The sequence below is a fragment of the Ursus arctos genome, unplaced genomic scaffold (genome assembly GCF_023065955.2).
Source record: "Ursus arctos isolate Adak ecotype North America unplaced genomic scaffold, UrsArc2.0 scaffold_29, whole genome shotgun sequence".
Lineage (NCBI taxonomy): Eukaryota > Metazoa > Chordata > Mammalia > Carnivora > Ursidae > Ursus > Ursus arctos.
Genome location: NW_026622974.1, coordinates 31,047,610 through 31,064,275, shown reverse-complemented (window position 1 = coordinate 31,064,275; position 16,666 = coordinate 31,047,610). Strand labels below are relative to the sequence as shown.

The 16,666-nt window shown below is 40.0% G+C and overlaps 1 pseudogene; it reads left to right on the top strand.

Moving 5' to 3' along the window:
- The first annotated feature begins 10,332 nt into the window (after positions 1–10,332).
- LOC130542002 (prostaglandin E synthase 3-like) lies at positions 10,333–14,015 on the top strand (annotated as a pseudogene).
- Positions 14,016–16,666: the final 2,651 nt, after the last annotated feature.

The following is a 16,666-nucleotide window of genomic DNA, read 5'->3' as shown; positions in this document are numbered from 1 at the left end:
GCCCCAGGGCAGCTAGAGCCACTGGCAGGCTGGCCAGGGTGCCTGAACCCTGCTTCCACCCGTGCTGTCAAGGTGGAAGGGGAACATAAACAATAGCACTCACCAGCCTCTCTGACACTGGAGAACATTCATCAAGTCCCCCACCATTTAGCAGACACTCAAGGCCTGGTTCCTTTAAATTCGAGTTGCCCTTTTAAACCACAGCTCTGCACTGGTCCTTCAGTACCCTCCCTCCACCCCCGTTGCAGGTCACAACACCAGGCTGGGGTTCCTGTGGTCACTATGTCTCTATCTTTCCTGCCCTTCTCTATGTAGTCCCTCTATCCTTGGTTGTACAGAAGCTGTTTAGTTAGCCCTCGTTTCTTCTTCAGGAGGAATTACTCTGTAGGTATAAAGAATTGCCCTGTATGTAAGCACTGATTCGGTGCATTCGTGAAGGAGCTGAGTTCAGGGTCTTCCTACGTCGCTATCTCGGACCCAGCCTCTCCCTACAACCCACTTTTACTTCCCATAAACATGAAGCAGAGCCAGGCTCAGTCACCCACTCTGTACTTCCTTTCTTTATGTTTCCCCAAGGGGACCTGCTTGAACACTGAAAGATGAAAGCTCACACCTCATTGGCCAGGCTAGCCTCAGGCCCCCCCTCCAACATCAAGGAGCCAGATTTTTTAATCTTAGGGGATAAATGACGTCTGTATATTATAGCACTCTTCTCTACTACTGAAATGTAAATGATTGACATTGGGAAATTTATCCTAAGTAGGTGAAGTAGAAAGTTGAAATTTATCCACAGATGCACTTGTTACATGAGAAATACAGACAGATAAGATGCCAGAAATGATAAAGAAAATACTGACAAGATAGATGAACATTTTTATCTCTCCCCATAAACTTTAGCTTTTGATTATAAGAAATACTTCCTAAGTTTTTTCAGAGTAACCTATATATTCTGCAAAGGCCAGTTCTTGCATATCCAAAGCAAAAATGAAACGGGGAAGTCTTAATTATCCAAATTGGGTGTCTGCAGTAACTCAAATCACCTTTCTCTTCTAATTTGCCTGAGCATTTCTGGCCATGGGTTGGTGTGGAGCAAAATATAACTATGCCCAAATTAAATCAAGCACAGCAATTTAGGAGTGACTGTTTATTAGTTTATGAGTAGAAACTAGACCTAAAGCAATTTTGTTTCTTACATATCTGAATTTGAAGCAATATGCCTAGTAGTTACAAACATGAGATCTGAAGCTTAACTCCCTGGCTTCACATCCTGGCTTCACATTACCCGAATGACCTTAGGTACTCTGTAACCTCCTCCTGTCTCAATTTGCCCATTAATAACATGGTGGTAATATTAACCCTTGCCTCATAGGGTGTTTGTGGGATCAAGCACATAGAACGTATCTGGAACGTGGCAAACACTTAAAATATTAACTTATTATTAGAAACTATCCGATACTTAAGACCAATGCTAGTCATCAAACAATTGTTGCATCAGTTTTTGTAGACAGCAATCCGTTACCAGTTTGATGGCAGACACCCTGAATCTAAGTTGGAGTCTTAGATCTACAAATTAGAGGCTAGGTGTCCTTGGCAAGCCACCATCTATGGTTTGCTGGCCTAGTAAGTGGACCTAATGCCTGCTATACTTACATCGTTGTGACAATCGACTGTGGTTATGTTGACTGAATGTGGATTGTAAGATCCTCTACAGCTGTGAAGGCCTGCTAGCCACTCACTTAATCAGTTATCCTCAAAATAGTTAAGGCTGCACAACCAGATTCGGCAGCCGGTACTCTACAACCGTGCGCCGAAGAAACACGTTAGAAATATGTATGAGAATATCCAGTTACTTTTGAGTATATGAGGGTTCATTTTCCTTACTTCTCAAGGAGAGGAAACTTACCTGTCCAACGAACTTAGTAGTGAAACTTAACTTTTTAAGAGTCGCCAGACTTCTCCAGAGTTCTCCCTCCATCTTCTCACTTTCACGTTTTTTTCTTCCATGGTCGATTTGCATGAGCTCCAGGAGCAAGCTGTCTAATGTCCCTTCCTTGCCTCCATGGCTCATCAGTCTCTCTCCCCTGCACCTGCCTGGATGGTTTTGCCGTTCTTCCTTTCCTCTTCTGGCTTAGTCTACATCAGGGTAAAACGAGAGATATTCTACACAGAAGATAATGAATATTGATTTTCCAATTTAGCCCCAAACACCTACAGCGGTGGATCGATTTAAAGAACATTCAGGAGTGAGAAAACCTAATAGTCAGACTAAAAACAACAGCCAGCTACGTTTTGATGAAACCATGTCTTCAGCTGTTTGAATGCTGTCCTCTTTCACAGACTTTTAAACTAAAATCATATCATGGCTTTACTGCTTTGGGCTCCATAGATGTTCCTGAAGAGAATAATGTAAACATTTTAAAGTTATAGGGCTTTATTATTAAAACACAATGGAAAAATAAAGCTATGCAGGCAAACTGGAACACTTCGGTATTCTCCTCTGCTTTCATTCAAGTATCAAATTCACATAGGAATTTGAAAGTTTAAAAAAAAATTGAAATATCCAGACAACTACTTTTAAGTTTTCCTATTATTCTCTCACGTGATCTAACTAATTTTTTCAGGACATTTCTTCTAGGCCCCCATATCACCGTCTCCAAAAGCTCTGATAGAGTCTCCAGTGTTTAAAAATTAAACATCATGCAATTTTCAAAAATAAAGGACCAGACTTGTTTCAAAATATATGAAGTGATTGGACAATATCCAGAGAGCGTTTGCCATGAATATGTCTCTCTATTCCTCTGGCTAAACAGCCTTTCCTCCCACACTTTGCTCGGTATACGATGGTCCCATTGATGAAGCCCGCTCATGGTTCCTCCATTGTTTCCTGTACTTTCCCGCACCATCTCTGCACCTGCCTAAAATATAAGCTGTCCTGAAGACACCAGTCAAAGGTGAATTCTTCCATGAAGCCTTTCCTGATTCTCTAGTAGGAATTGATCTTTCCCTTCTTTGATTTTCTGAAAATTTTTAAGCTATTTAGTGCAAATTGTCTTACACGAGTGTAACTACTAAAGCAGATGACAGGTTCTCTCAGGAGGGGGACTGGGTCCATCTTGTCATCCTCTATATTCCCTGATACCATGAATGGCTAGCAGATGGTTGTTAGTAAACATGTGTAGGAATAATTTTAACCAAATCAATTTATTGAGTAAAATGACAACTAGATGAAAGAGTTATACCACTGTTACATTACAAAGGATATGATATCTCATTTCCAGTGATGAAAATGAAATGAAAGTCCCAAGGAGGTAGTACCGAGACAGACAAAAACTTGTCCAAAGATGGGAAAGCAAACTAACTTTCACTGAGCACTGTGTTAGTTTCCTGTGGCTTCCATAACAAACGACAACAAATTGGGTAACTAGAAGCAAAACAGAAAGGTATTCTTTCACAGTTCTGGACACCGGAAATCCAAAATCAGTCTCACTGGGATGGTATCAAGGTATCAGCAGGGCTGCAACTCCCTTTAGAGGCTCCTGGGGAAAATGTATCCTTGCTTCTTCCAGCTTCTGGTGACAGCTGACATTCCTTGGTTTGCGGGCCACATCCCTCTAATCTGCCTCCACGGTCACACTGCCTTCTCCTCTTCTGTGTCAAATCATCCTCTGCTTTTTTTTTTTTTTTTTTTTTTTTGAGGCCACTGGTGGTTGTATTTTGGGGCCCATGCAGATAACCCAGAATAATTTTCCCATCTCAAGAATCTTAACTTGTTCTATAAAGATCCTTTTTCTTTAGAAGTAACATTTACAGTTTCCAGGGATCAAAACCTTCTGTCTATGGGGGCTGTTATTCAGCCTGCAATGAGCAGCAACTAGATGCTCTTCTGCATGGTTTTACTCAGTCTGCATAGCTGGTTTGTGAAGAAATTAATAATGCTCTGATTTGACAGGTGAGACTACTGGAGTCCCAGACTTACCGAAAGTTACATGTAGTCAGTGGTTAAATATTTGATTCAAACCTAGATCTGTCTGGCTCCAACTTGATTTTGTTTTTCTGTTATATCCTAGAAGCTTTTTAAGTCCTAGACACCCAGTAGATTCCTAATAAATGTTTGTTGACACAAAAGAAAACCTTCAGTGAGATTTTGAAGTTCGCTGCTTTATCATTTTGTCACCATTTCTAAAAGTTCATTGATTTTTAAAGCACTTTTATAAATCAGATGTCTCTTCAGAAAGTGTTTTCAAATATGAGTGCAGTGTTGTCTCCAAATGGATCATCACTGAGAATTGGAGGCAGTTTTGTCAATGTAATTCAACATAAGGGATGTGAAGATTTCATGTAGCGAATAAAAAAAGCATCGAAATTTGAGAGGGTGAAAATCGTAGCAAAGTCATTAATCTACAAAGCCTGAAAACACGCAGCCACAATACAATCCAGGGCGATTGGGAATCAGCTAGGTCATCGCTGTGAGGTAATGAGGTTTCTGTAGGTACTGAACATAAGGTGAAAATTCAAAATGTTATGTATTTGCCCCTATTTCCCCCTAAGTCCTAGATCCTTGTGAAACTAATATTGGGCTCTGATAATTCGCTGTATGTTTTCTAGTGAACATTTTAAAAACCTCATTTGGTGAAGCGATTTTTAAAACTTCAGGAAGCACCACTGGGTCACTTCCACTCCACTAGTTTACGCAACCTAATGTAAACACAGTGGTTTTCTTGGCCCATAAGGGCAGGTGTTATTTTTCTGTTGCTAATGCAACAAGTAACCACAGACCCAGCAGCTTAAACAGGAGCCGCTTCTTCTGTCTCAGGTCTGCAAGTCAGGAGCCCGGGCACATTGCTCACCCGGTTCTCTACTCATGATTTCAAAAAGCCAAACATCTTGGCAGGACTGCATTTCTTTCTAGAGACATTGGATTTGAATTTACTTTTAAGCTAGCTCAGGATGTTGTCGGAATTCAGTTTTCTGTGGCCGTCGAACTGAGGTTCCCGCTTCTTTGCTCGCTGCTGACGGGGAGTCTTCCGAGTCTTCTAGCAGCCGCCTGCATTTCTTGGGTCGTAGCCCCCTTCCTCCATCTTCAAAGACGGCAATGGCGGATTGAGTTCTTCTCGTGGTTTGACTGTCTCTGACATCCCTTTTGGCCTCATTGTTCCTTTGCTGTCTTCCACCACATAATTCGACTGACTTTTCTATTTTCCTTTTTAATTTTAAGGGTCTGTGTGATTATATTAAGTCTACCAGGATAAGCTCTCTTTCTTAAGGTGAATTGGTTCATAATCTGAATTTAATCTGCAAAGTCCTGGCAGGGGGAGGAAAAAGCGAGCTCTCCATTGAGCAGGGAGCCCGATGCCAGGCTCAATCCCAGGACCCCGGGATCATGACCTGAGCCGAAGGCAGACGCTTAACCGACTGAGCCCCGCAGGTGCCCCTGGAGAACACTTGTAGAATTATTCCGAAATCAAGGCTTAGAGTCTCAACTAAAGTGTACTTTTATTCTTAATTCTCAATTTCTGGTATTCAAAGATCAGGTTACTCAGTAAGGACTTAACAATACCAGGCACATGGAATTACCTGCCTATTTTCCTGAATAGAGCCGAAGCAGAGAACATTTGAAGGTTCAGACACAGTCATGCAGCTACATTTCCATCTCACGTATGAATTCCAGATGGGGAGCAAAGCTTAGAGGCGATTTTTTTTTAAGTCACTTATTCTCAAAAGCTTCTGTATCTAATGCACCAGTTATAATAAACGTGGACTATGTTCAAACGGAAAGAACAAGTACTTACAAAATCTTTCGGATAAGCATTGACTTGACAAGAACCAAGTGCTTTTTGACAAAGGATAGTAAAATACTTTTCTCTAAGAGGTAGATCACTTCAGCATTATCAAGCGTCTTACCTTGGAGGCATTCCTCGATTCCTTTCAGTTGCTCCATTTGGAGGCATTGTAGCTGGTGATAAGGGAATCTTCTCCAAGAGCCGATTAGACATCGAAAGATAACTCTTAATATGTGATAATTTAAGGCTTTCATTTACTAACATAGGAAAACATTATACCACTCAGGAACCTGATTAGATTACCATATCTCAGTTTTCTGATGCAAATGTTCTTATAAACAGAATAAGAGTGCAAGTGATGTGGGAACAAAGCTTTTTAGGAGCAGGTGATTTTCCTCTTGGCTTAATTTCCCCTTCAGCTGGCTGGACACTGTGGGTTTCAGATAGTGAGGAGGTGTGAGGGGATGCGTGAGCCACAAGAGGAAGGGAGCCTAAGTCCCTGGAGCCCCACGTGAAGAAGGCCTCCTATCAAGCGGGAACACCTGCATTGGATAGTTAGGTGAGCTGGAAATATATTCTGTTGCGTTTAGGCCTTAACACCTTTTGGATCTATTCTTTGCAGCAGCTGGTATTACCCACACTAATACATTTATCTGGCATTTATCTTCCTCTGGAATTCATAGCATAAACTTCAGGTTGCAAATTCTCCACTCCCTGACACTTTAGAGTACATAAATCCTTATCACTCTCAAAATGTTTTCAAGGATATTGTTTATGTTATAAAGGTCAAGAGTGTATTTTGGAACTCAGAGCTGAGAATTTGAAACAAATACTAAAATATATCGTGCATTATTTCCACTGGAACAGAGCACTTTAACCTTGTTTTGTTTTGTTGCTTTAATAATGGAAGGGCTACAGAGCAAAGAGCAAAATTAAGAGTAGCAAAAAAAAGGGGCGCCTGGGTGGCTCAGTCGTTAAGCGTCTGCCTTCGGCTCAGGGCGTGATCCCAGCGTTCTGGGATCGAGCCCCACATCAGGCTCCTCCACTAGGAGCCTGCTTCTTCCTCTCCCACTCCCCCTGCTTGTGTTCCCTCTCTCGCTGGCTGTCTCTATCTCTGTCAAATAAATAAATAAAATCTTAAAAAAAAAAAAAAAAAGAGTAGCAAAAAAAAAAAATACATGGACAAGAATGCTGAAATGTCATTTTATACAATTTTTTTTTTAAGATTTATTTATTTATTAGACAGAGAGAGACAGCCAGCGAGAGAGGGAACACAAGCAGGGGGAGTGGGAGAGGAAGAAGCAGGCTCATAGTGGAGGAGCCTGATGTGGGGCTCGATCCCATAACGCCAGGATCACGCCCTGAGCGGAAGGCAGACGCTTAACCGCTGTGCCACCCAGGCACCCCTATTTTAAACAATTTTAATGCAATAGTACAGAATACTCTTGGCATAAAATTAAATTCAAGATGAAGGAAAGGAAAACACAGAATCTTCTTTTAGGTGGAGAGGGTCTGAATTTATAGATTTATTGTAATGCAGAGTTTAAACATGCTCACATTTGCAATGTTGTCCTTCTTGAAAGTGAAGGAATTTTCTTGGCTCCCAGGAAAGCAGATCAGTGAGCGCTAGTACGTAAGGTCATGCGTCCACGCTGCTTTCATGACTAATTCAGCGAGGTCATTCTTTCTTACAAATTTCTCATTTGAACAAAAGATGTGGGCAATAACAAGAGATAATTTGAAGCTGACCACATATGACAGAGTTATCAAAGGTAAATAACAGAACTGGGCTGACACCTGGGAAGAAAAACGTACAGGCCAACAGGATCAATCACTGTTAGTGATAATTATAGTAACATTCATATTGCTACTGCTTACAGCATCTTTTACACCTGTAATTTCTCAACAAGCATAGATGTGATTATTATTATACATTATAAGTGTATCAGAAAACAAGCGTAGAGAGATTTCCACCAACCAACCAATGTCATATAGCTGCTTTGCTCAAGCTTCAGAATTAGGAATTCTGTCCAACTCCTAACATTATTTTTAAAATGTCTTGAGTAGGAATCTCTGATTCACCATGATAACCATCAACAAAGATTACTGATAAACTACTGTGTCCCGAGAATTTTAGGATACTTTCGTTGCGCCCATTTCCATTAGTGTTTTTACTAATTCTATGTCAATATTCCTAGTCTCAAATAAAAAGGTAACACTACTGTGGACCTGTTTTTTTGAAGATAGAGTTAACTCCTCTGAAAAACGACAAATTCCTATTTTAAAAACAAAACCGTTTGGACATACACAGAACTACATTCTAGGATAAATGTAAAGAATCAGTGTATCAAACTTTTTTCATTTAATAACTGCAATATTCAGATTAAATGGTTTTCCTGATTTAAAGGTGTTTTTTTTAAGTCAGCTAATATACTATTTCTAGTCACTATATTACCTAAAGAGTAAAGATTTTAAGAAAAATATTTTATAAAGAAAACAGAGCAAATGTAATTTGTAACCATAGTCACTTCTTTTTATTTTATTTTTTTAAAGATTTTATTTATTTATTTGACAGAGATAGAGACAGGCAGCGAGAGAGGGAACACAAGCAGGGGGAGTGGGAGAGGAAGAAGCAGGCTCATAGCGGAGGAGCCTGATGTGGGGCTCGATCCCATAACGCGGGGATCACGCCCTGAGCTGAAGGCAGATGCTTAACGACTGCGCCACCCAGGCGCCCCACCATAGTCACTTCTTAATCTAAACTGAGTCTTTTATAAATGATCTTTAGACTTACCATTGTTTACAAAGTCATATAGTTGATTATTTTTAGAAGACAATGAACATTTCTGTAAGTGGAGGCAAATTGTATTGTGTTCACACAACACTGGGTTACATTTAACTACAGAGAGACTGATGAAGGTAGTGGGAACTCAGAGTCAACTAATTAATCAGAATGTTCATTAGGAAAACAGTCTTAAGAATTTGATTACTAAATCACATCATTTAATACTATTTATTCAAGTCACTTAACAATAATTTATTATTGTACAAGAAACAATAGTGATATGTTGCAGGTAAAGGAGGCATGTTGGAGAAAGAAGATGTCTCTGCTCTCCCTGCTTCTCCTCTGCATCTGCCCCTCCCTACTCATGCTCTCTCTTGCTTGCTCTCTCTATCTCTAATTAATAATTAGCTAATTAATTAATTTAAAAAGACAAACAGGAAAGGAAGCAAGAAAAAAAGAGAAAGGAAGTGGGGACAAAGAATTAAAAAATGACTGTCAAAAGTTGACGGAATTAATTGATAAAAAATAATAGAAAAGAAATGTACCAATGTATACTAATGAAAATATAGATTAGTCAGGCTTTCATGGAGGAAAAAGAGCCACTATGAGTATTATGCAATCAGGAATTTATTATCAGAATTAGACATTACAGAGTCGTAGGAGGAACTGAGAAAGTAAGCGTCCACAAAGCGGAGCTGGAAGATTATTAAGTCATTGTGAGTCACTAAGCAGTTCTCCGCAAGCCCTGGCACAGGGGGCCATGTTAAAGTTCACAGGAAATCTGGAAACAAGGAACATCCAGCTGCTGGCGTAAGCTGTACTGGGTGCGGGTATCAAGAAAACTGCGGCCTGTTCTTAGTTACAGCCCCTCCGAATTCACAGCCAAGCCTGCAGTGGGCCTGGAAGGCAATGGTTCAGCAGGGTCAGTGGTCAAAAAGAAGAGAAAAGTTCAAGAGTGAGGGCAAATTGGGACCCACCAGTCCCTCCACAACCGTCTTGCTCTGCCTCCTACTATGATGAGTTTGATGACTTCAGGGAGTTGATAGCCGCAGATTCATTGGTCCAAATCTTATGCAAATTTCTCTTGTGGCCAATGCCAAGCTGGAACTGTACAGTGAAGATGATTCTGAGAAATGTAGTTCCAAATTAGCCAAGCTGATATAATATAAACATTCCCATTAGGATTTTTGGAGTGCACAATTCTCCCCCCCCCTTTTTTAAGATTTTATTTATTTATTTGACAGAGAGAGAGAGAGTGAGCGAGAGAGGGAACACAAGCAGGGGGAGTGGGAGAGGGGGAAGCAGCCTCCCCATGGAATAGGGAGCCTGATGCAGGGCTGGATCCCGGATGCCGGAATCATGACCTGAGCCAAAGGCAGACACTTAACGAGTGACTGAGCCACCTAGGCGCCCCCACAGTTTCACTTTTATCTATGCTACGTGGTAGCTATATTTCCTATTTATAATGTGTTATTTCCAAATAAAGTCATAAGCAAAAGAATTACGTTTGGAAATGATAGTAAAATCAAAGTCAGTAAGTACAGAGCTGTGAAGTTGTAAGATCCGCTTTGAGTCTCCTCTTGGTAATTTTGCACACTGCTCTGCTTATTCATCTAGTGCTCTGCACTTTGCCAAATCATCTCAAATTCTTATGAAATCCTCACAGAGTAGTGGCAATTTGCCAGAGCATTTCTCTCCTGCTTTTCTAAACACACACATACACACACACACACACACACACACACAATTAAGTGAAGTGAGGGCGAAATGCATGCAAATGTCTGTGTTGAGGTGAAGCCCCACAAGATGCTAGCCTGATGACCACTCTACTCACTGGTCTATGCGGTAAGGACACCTTTCTCTGCTGCGGGAAGTTGTAATAGATATCAAGGGGGTGGGATAATATTTACTCTCTTTCCTTAAATGCATGGAATAGACCCATACAGTTCAGATCATTTTTCTAGAGAATGTTGAGGACTGACAACCACATTCAAAACTCTGGTAATCTTCATAGCGTGAAAATAACTCAATGCACACGTTAAACTGAGTGGGCTTACACATGATTTAATAAGTGTGATTTTGTATTTCAATATGAATTAACTTTATTTTACCAATTTTCTGGAGCCCAGCTCCACCATTGATATTATTTCATTCTCTAGTAATCAATAGCAATCCAGAGTTAACTAGTTTGATTTTTTTAACATGATTCATCTATTGCATTTAGATAGTACTTATAATGCAAACAAAGCAATTTAAATTGGAAAAGTATTTGATATTGAAGACAAAGCCTTAAACCTGATGTACAGTTAAAATAAATAGAAATTTTTATATTTCCAAATCCAATATCATCAAAATCTTGTAAGATGATATACATATCAATGGAACACTTTAAGTTGACAGTTGCTCTAAAATTGAAATGGAGAAATGCAGTGTTTGCTTCTAAAGAATTACTACTTTAAGGTCAGACTATTTTTTCCTCTACATCTATCAAGTAGATTGAGAGTGTGTTATTAAAATGAAAGAAACCTATATATATCAAGTTTAGAGATGGATGGGAAAATGCTTTAAGAGGATGTAAATTGCATATCAAAGTAAACAATTTTACTAAAACGTGGAGCTTCAAATAAAGAAGTGCTTTAGCAAACTTACTAGTTAGGTGCTTACTGGTATATTCTTGGGTTAACAGCTGGAAATCATTATTCCTTATGTTAGTATTTAAAAAAAAATGTCTGTATGAGATATTGGCAGTGACCCTCCCTGGAGTAAAAAAAATCTACACAATGGTTGTCTTTGAGTAAAATACTTAGTAAGAAAATGTGTATTTGGAAAAGTGTGATATGGAAACGATCACACCAGAGAGAAGAAAACTGACAATAACCACCTTTGATCTGCTGTTTTTATACGGAACATTTTGTCTCACAATTATAGTTCCGTATTCCACAGTGACAATGACAATGAAGAGGTCGTCATTAATACCAAAGAACACTAAGCTGGATTAATATATTAAACAGCTTTTAAAAACTGCGTTAGATTTAGTTTCTTCATCCATAAATATGGATTAATTCTTTCTTAATTCTAAGAATTGTGAAGACTAAGTGAAATAATGCACGAGAAAATATCAAACATCTATTCATACTTGGTATGTGTACCCTAAATGATTATTTCCTTCCCTTTTTTCTTGAGGTTTACTGATTATGGCACAATTTACAAAGTTAATTTCCTTGCTTCAAAGGATTCACTCCAGTATAAAAAGGGCCATAGAAATTCCGAGAACAAATGTCAGATTGCCTTATATCAACCCACTTTTGTTTCTAGCATACCAACTTCTTTCCTTCCTGGAGCAGAAAAGATTACTGTCACAGGATTAAAAAAAAAAAAAAAAAGTCACTACTCTCTAAGACCTATGTTTCCTAACTCCCAAGAGTAGGCTACCACCTAAAATTATTTGACCAAATAAGGAGCTGTAATCCATTTATCCTGATGTGTTTTCTGAGTCTCTCACCACCTTTTCTACTCACTCTGACAAAGATGGCCTTGACATTCTTCCCAGCTGACTAAATTTTAGGGAGGTTTCTTCCTGACTATAGGCCCTTAACCTCCCTTCTTAGAACATTTACTTTCAATGCTTGTAAGGATAAATTCTTTCTCTGCCCTTTTGAAATGTGGGTAAATCCTATCCCAGCCTCCACCCAATTTTACAACCCAGCAATGTCTTTTTCAAGGACCTGGGAGTCATCTATTTGAAATCTAATCATCAAGAAAGTTAGTACCCCTATCTCCCATTGGAGGACAGAAGCCTAACTTGATAAGTGCCTATTAGCAAAGGCAGGCGCCTTGATCACAAAGAAAAACATTTTCAAACTCAGGAATGATTCAGTGTACTGGACACATGCCACTAACTAACCCCCAGTACTTTTTCACTAACTTACCTCAGCACTTAAATCCTTCTTACCTTTATTTTTTTAAGATTTTTTTTTTCATTTTATTCATTTGAGAGAGAGAGAAAGAGTGCGAGAGCTAGAGCATGCGTGGGGGGAAGAGGCAGAGAGAGAGGGAAAAGCAGACTCCATGCTGAGCAGGGAGCCTCGTGCAAGGCTTGATCCCTGGACCCTGGGATCATGACCTGAGCCAAAGGCAGACACTAAACCAACTGAGCCACCCAGGCGCCCCTCCCTCCTACCTTTTGGTTCAGGGGAGTAGAGTTCAGTTTCTCTCCCTGGTAGCGAGTTAAGGGTCTTCCTTGCCTGCTAAACTCTGGTTCAAGTTTTCTTTGACACTTCCCTTCTTACTGAGTAACTTCTGTGGCTCATCATTAATATAACACCCTTGCCAATATTCTCAACTCATTTTCCCCTCTTTTGCTCAAACCCCAAATCCATATGTAATCAGCCCCTCCAGTGCTTCGTTTGGAGAAAAATACACAGCCAGCTGACTCACCTCACTCTGGCACTGCTGACCTCAAGTTCTACAACACTATAAACAACCTCAAGAAGATACCGATTTATAGAGTTGAGGTCCAATTTTGTTACCGTACAATAAAGAATGCATCTTTCCACTTACCAGGAAGCATGTTTTGCCATATTTAACATCTGATATCTCCTTCACGGACAATCCTCTATAGAGAATAGTGACGCGGAGACGTTCCTCATCTCAAGACCAGAGTTGGTGCTCTCTCCGTGGTGCATTCCGGGGACTCATGGGGAGTCCACCACTGCTGTAGCCTGAGCGAAGCAAGAACAGTTGGAGAGGCCCTGGTCTACCCATTCACCTGTACCCCTGTTGGGTTCACCGCGCAGCCTGCTTCTGCAAAGTGGTATGATCGAGGGGACTACATCTTCGTTAAATTCTGTGTTGAAGACAGTAAAGATGTTAATGGAGATTTTGAAAAATCCACACTTACGTTAGTTGTTTTAGAGGAAGTGATAATTTTAAACATTTACATTAAGTTGATCTTTTTCACTGGATTGATCCAAATGATTCTAAACATAAAAGAATGGACAGATCGATTTTATGTTGTTTACAAAAAAGGTGACTCTGGGCAGTCATGGCCAAGGTTAACCAAAAACAGGGCAAAATCTAGTTGGCTTAGTGTGGACTTTAATATTGGAAGGACTGGGAAGGTGATTCAGATGAAGACACGTTGAATTTTGATCATTTCTCTGAGATGATGAACAACATGGGTGTGATTAGGATGTAGATTTCTCAGAAGTAGAGGGAGCAGACGATGAGTCACAAGACAATGATGGTGCCAGCTCTGGAGTAAGGAATTTTGGGAAAGAAAAATCACCAGATTTTGAGAAAGAAAAATAACTTCTCTGCAAGATTTCGTAATTGAGAGAATTCCTGAGTTGATAGCTCTAAAGGCAGATGCTGTATTTGCCTCTGTTAACCCATTTTTCAACCTGTTTGTTTTTTTAAAGGCTTCACCAAGGGTTGATATGGACCATTGAATGGGGCAATTTTAAGTCAGCTAAGGCAATAACTTTACGCATGAACTTTTCCCAGACTTCCGTGATGCTGCTGAGGCCCCAGGCAGTTGATACAGCCCTTGTGATAAATAAAAGCATTTCTCCTCAGTCTCCTTTACTTCATAATATAGATACTGACATGATAGGAAGCTCTTGGCTTAGAAGAAAGATAACTAAATTTTAGATTTTAGAACATGGACTCAAGTGACTAATGAAACAAATAGTTTGATACCTTAAACTGGTAACTTGTTCCTTCGGTATATCCTCCAGGATTATTCCATTAACATTTTATTTGTCAAAAAATGTACTCCACGTTATTCTAAGTAATCACGTGTCAGTGTTGCAGATGTATCTTAGCTAAAACTAGTGAATGCCCTACCATGGATGGTTTTGAAGCCTCTACGTTTGGTATCGTTTGACCTTAACCTTTACATCTCTTAGCACGGAGGACAAAGGAAGGCTGTACACTGTTGCTCGAGAGTCTACATTTAGATCAATTTCACATTTGGCAGATGAATGAAAAAAATCTTGATACACTATTGGATCTTTTTTCTTTTTTTGATTCAGCTTGTCCCAGGCTGAAAGCTTCAATTTATGTTCAGGAGTGTGGGGATTTTTTTTTTTAATGTCTACATTCTTTCTAATACACTATTGGAATTCCAAAAAAGAAAAGAGAAGAAATGAAAAGAACCATGATGTTAAATTCCTGCACTTAAACTCCTACAACGGTTCCCAGTTACTTCCCAGATTAAGTCCAAAATCCTTATGCAATTACTATTAAATATCTGATCTCAAAATCAACTTAATTTTCTATAATTCAACTTAATTATTGTCTCTATTTTATTGTTGTGGGTGAAACGTCTCAGTTCCTTTAAGGGTCGTCACCACTCCCCATACTCACCTCCCGGGGATCTGTTGTAGTACTAGAGTCTTGTGTAGTGTTAAGGCAAGAAGAGCTGAGGAAAGGAGGACAATGTACTCCTTGGCTTTGCTGCAGTAGTTTGACAAGGAAATACATATCACCCAGTCGGTCGGGCAGCTCCAGGTCCAGTGACTTGAACTATTCTGTGCTGGATGGAACACAGAGTATTTTGGAGAAATTGTCCAGGGCTCCATCTTCCTAGACACACCACACACCTCTTTGTGGTGACTTGCTAGATTGCCTGTGATCTGCCAGAAGGCTGTCCTGTTCATAAGACCCACCAAACACCTCTCTCTCTCTCTCTCTCTCTCCATGTTTTTCTTACTTTTCCCCTTCCTCTCTCTATGCTCTATGCTCTATGTATCTTTCCACCTTCTGTTCTCTCTACAGTTCAGGGGATATCTTTCTATTTGGGGGAGTTATAGATGGGAGCCTCCTGCTTCCCTTGGCTTCCTTCAATATCTATTATTTGTACAAGGAATCCTCTCCCTAATTGATGCATATAGGTTCTGGAAATAAAAATTATAAGGACTTACAGGTCTTGTCCTGTTTTCCTCTCTACCATATCCCACCCCAAAACAATGAGCACAGAGCCCACTAGCTTCTTGAATGGAGAGACAGGCAAAGGTGGAAAAATTATGCCTTAATATCGATACCACAACATTTATAATTGTACTTCCACTGCATCTCCTTACTCATATGCATTTTCCCTACATTTCTATAGCATCGGATGGTTCAGAGCTTCCTGAATGAATTTGCTCATTTGTATTTCTCAATCTTTGGATAGTTGTGTTTGTCCTCTGCTTAGAATGACTCTCCATGTGTAAATAGAAATGTGTGCAATATGATGAAAGAGAAGGGGATACGATGCCTCCGCCATCACCTTCATATGTAGGTCTATCACCCTTCTTCTAGAGGGTGGCAGCTATGTGGCCATGGACCACTTAAGAAGTCCGTGTAAATCTCTGCAGTAAATGGTAGTAAAGGTTACGGGGCACCTGGGTGGCTCAGTCGTTAAGCGTCTGCCTTCAGCTCAGGGAGTGATCCCAGGGGCCTGGGAGGGCCTGGGATCGAGCCCCACATCAGGCTCCTCCGCTGGGAGCCTGCTTCTTCCTCTCCCACTCCCCCTGCTTGTGTTCCCTCTCTCGCTGTCTCTCTCTCTGTCAAATAAATAAATAAAATCTTTTTTAAAAAAGTTAATAATTTTTCCAGATAAAAACAAACGTCTATCTATTTATATACATATATCTTTATATTCATCACATCCAACATGCAGCACCGGGATCTGGAAAGCCATTTCTATGCACCCACAGTTATTCTCCCTCCTTTGTCTGGGTCTCTTTTTTCTCATCTCCAAGAACTTCCTCTGTGACAGCAATTTTTTAAATTTTTATTTTAAATTTTATTTATTTGACAGAGAGCAGACGCAGGGAGACCTGGAGAGGGAGAAGCAGGGAGCCCAATGCAGGGCTCTATCCCAGGACCCTGGGATCATGACCTGAGCTGAAGGCAGACAGTTAATGACTAAGCCACCCAGGTGCCCCTAAATTGTTTTATTATCTGTTTATTTACTGACTTTTCCATAAGATAGTAAATTCTTTTGCATAGTTTAGGCACTTGCAAAGAATAGCCATTCCATAAGTGATAGATTAATAGATTAAAAGATAATAGATAGATTAAAGCATGAATCTCCATTTTCCCTCACTTTTCC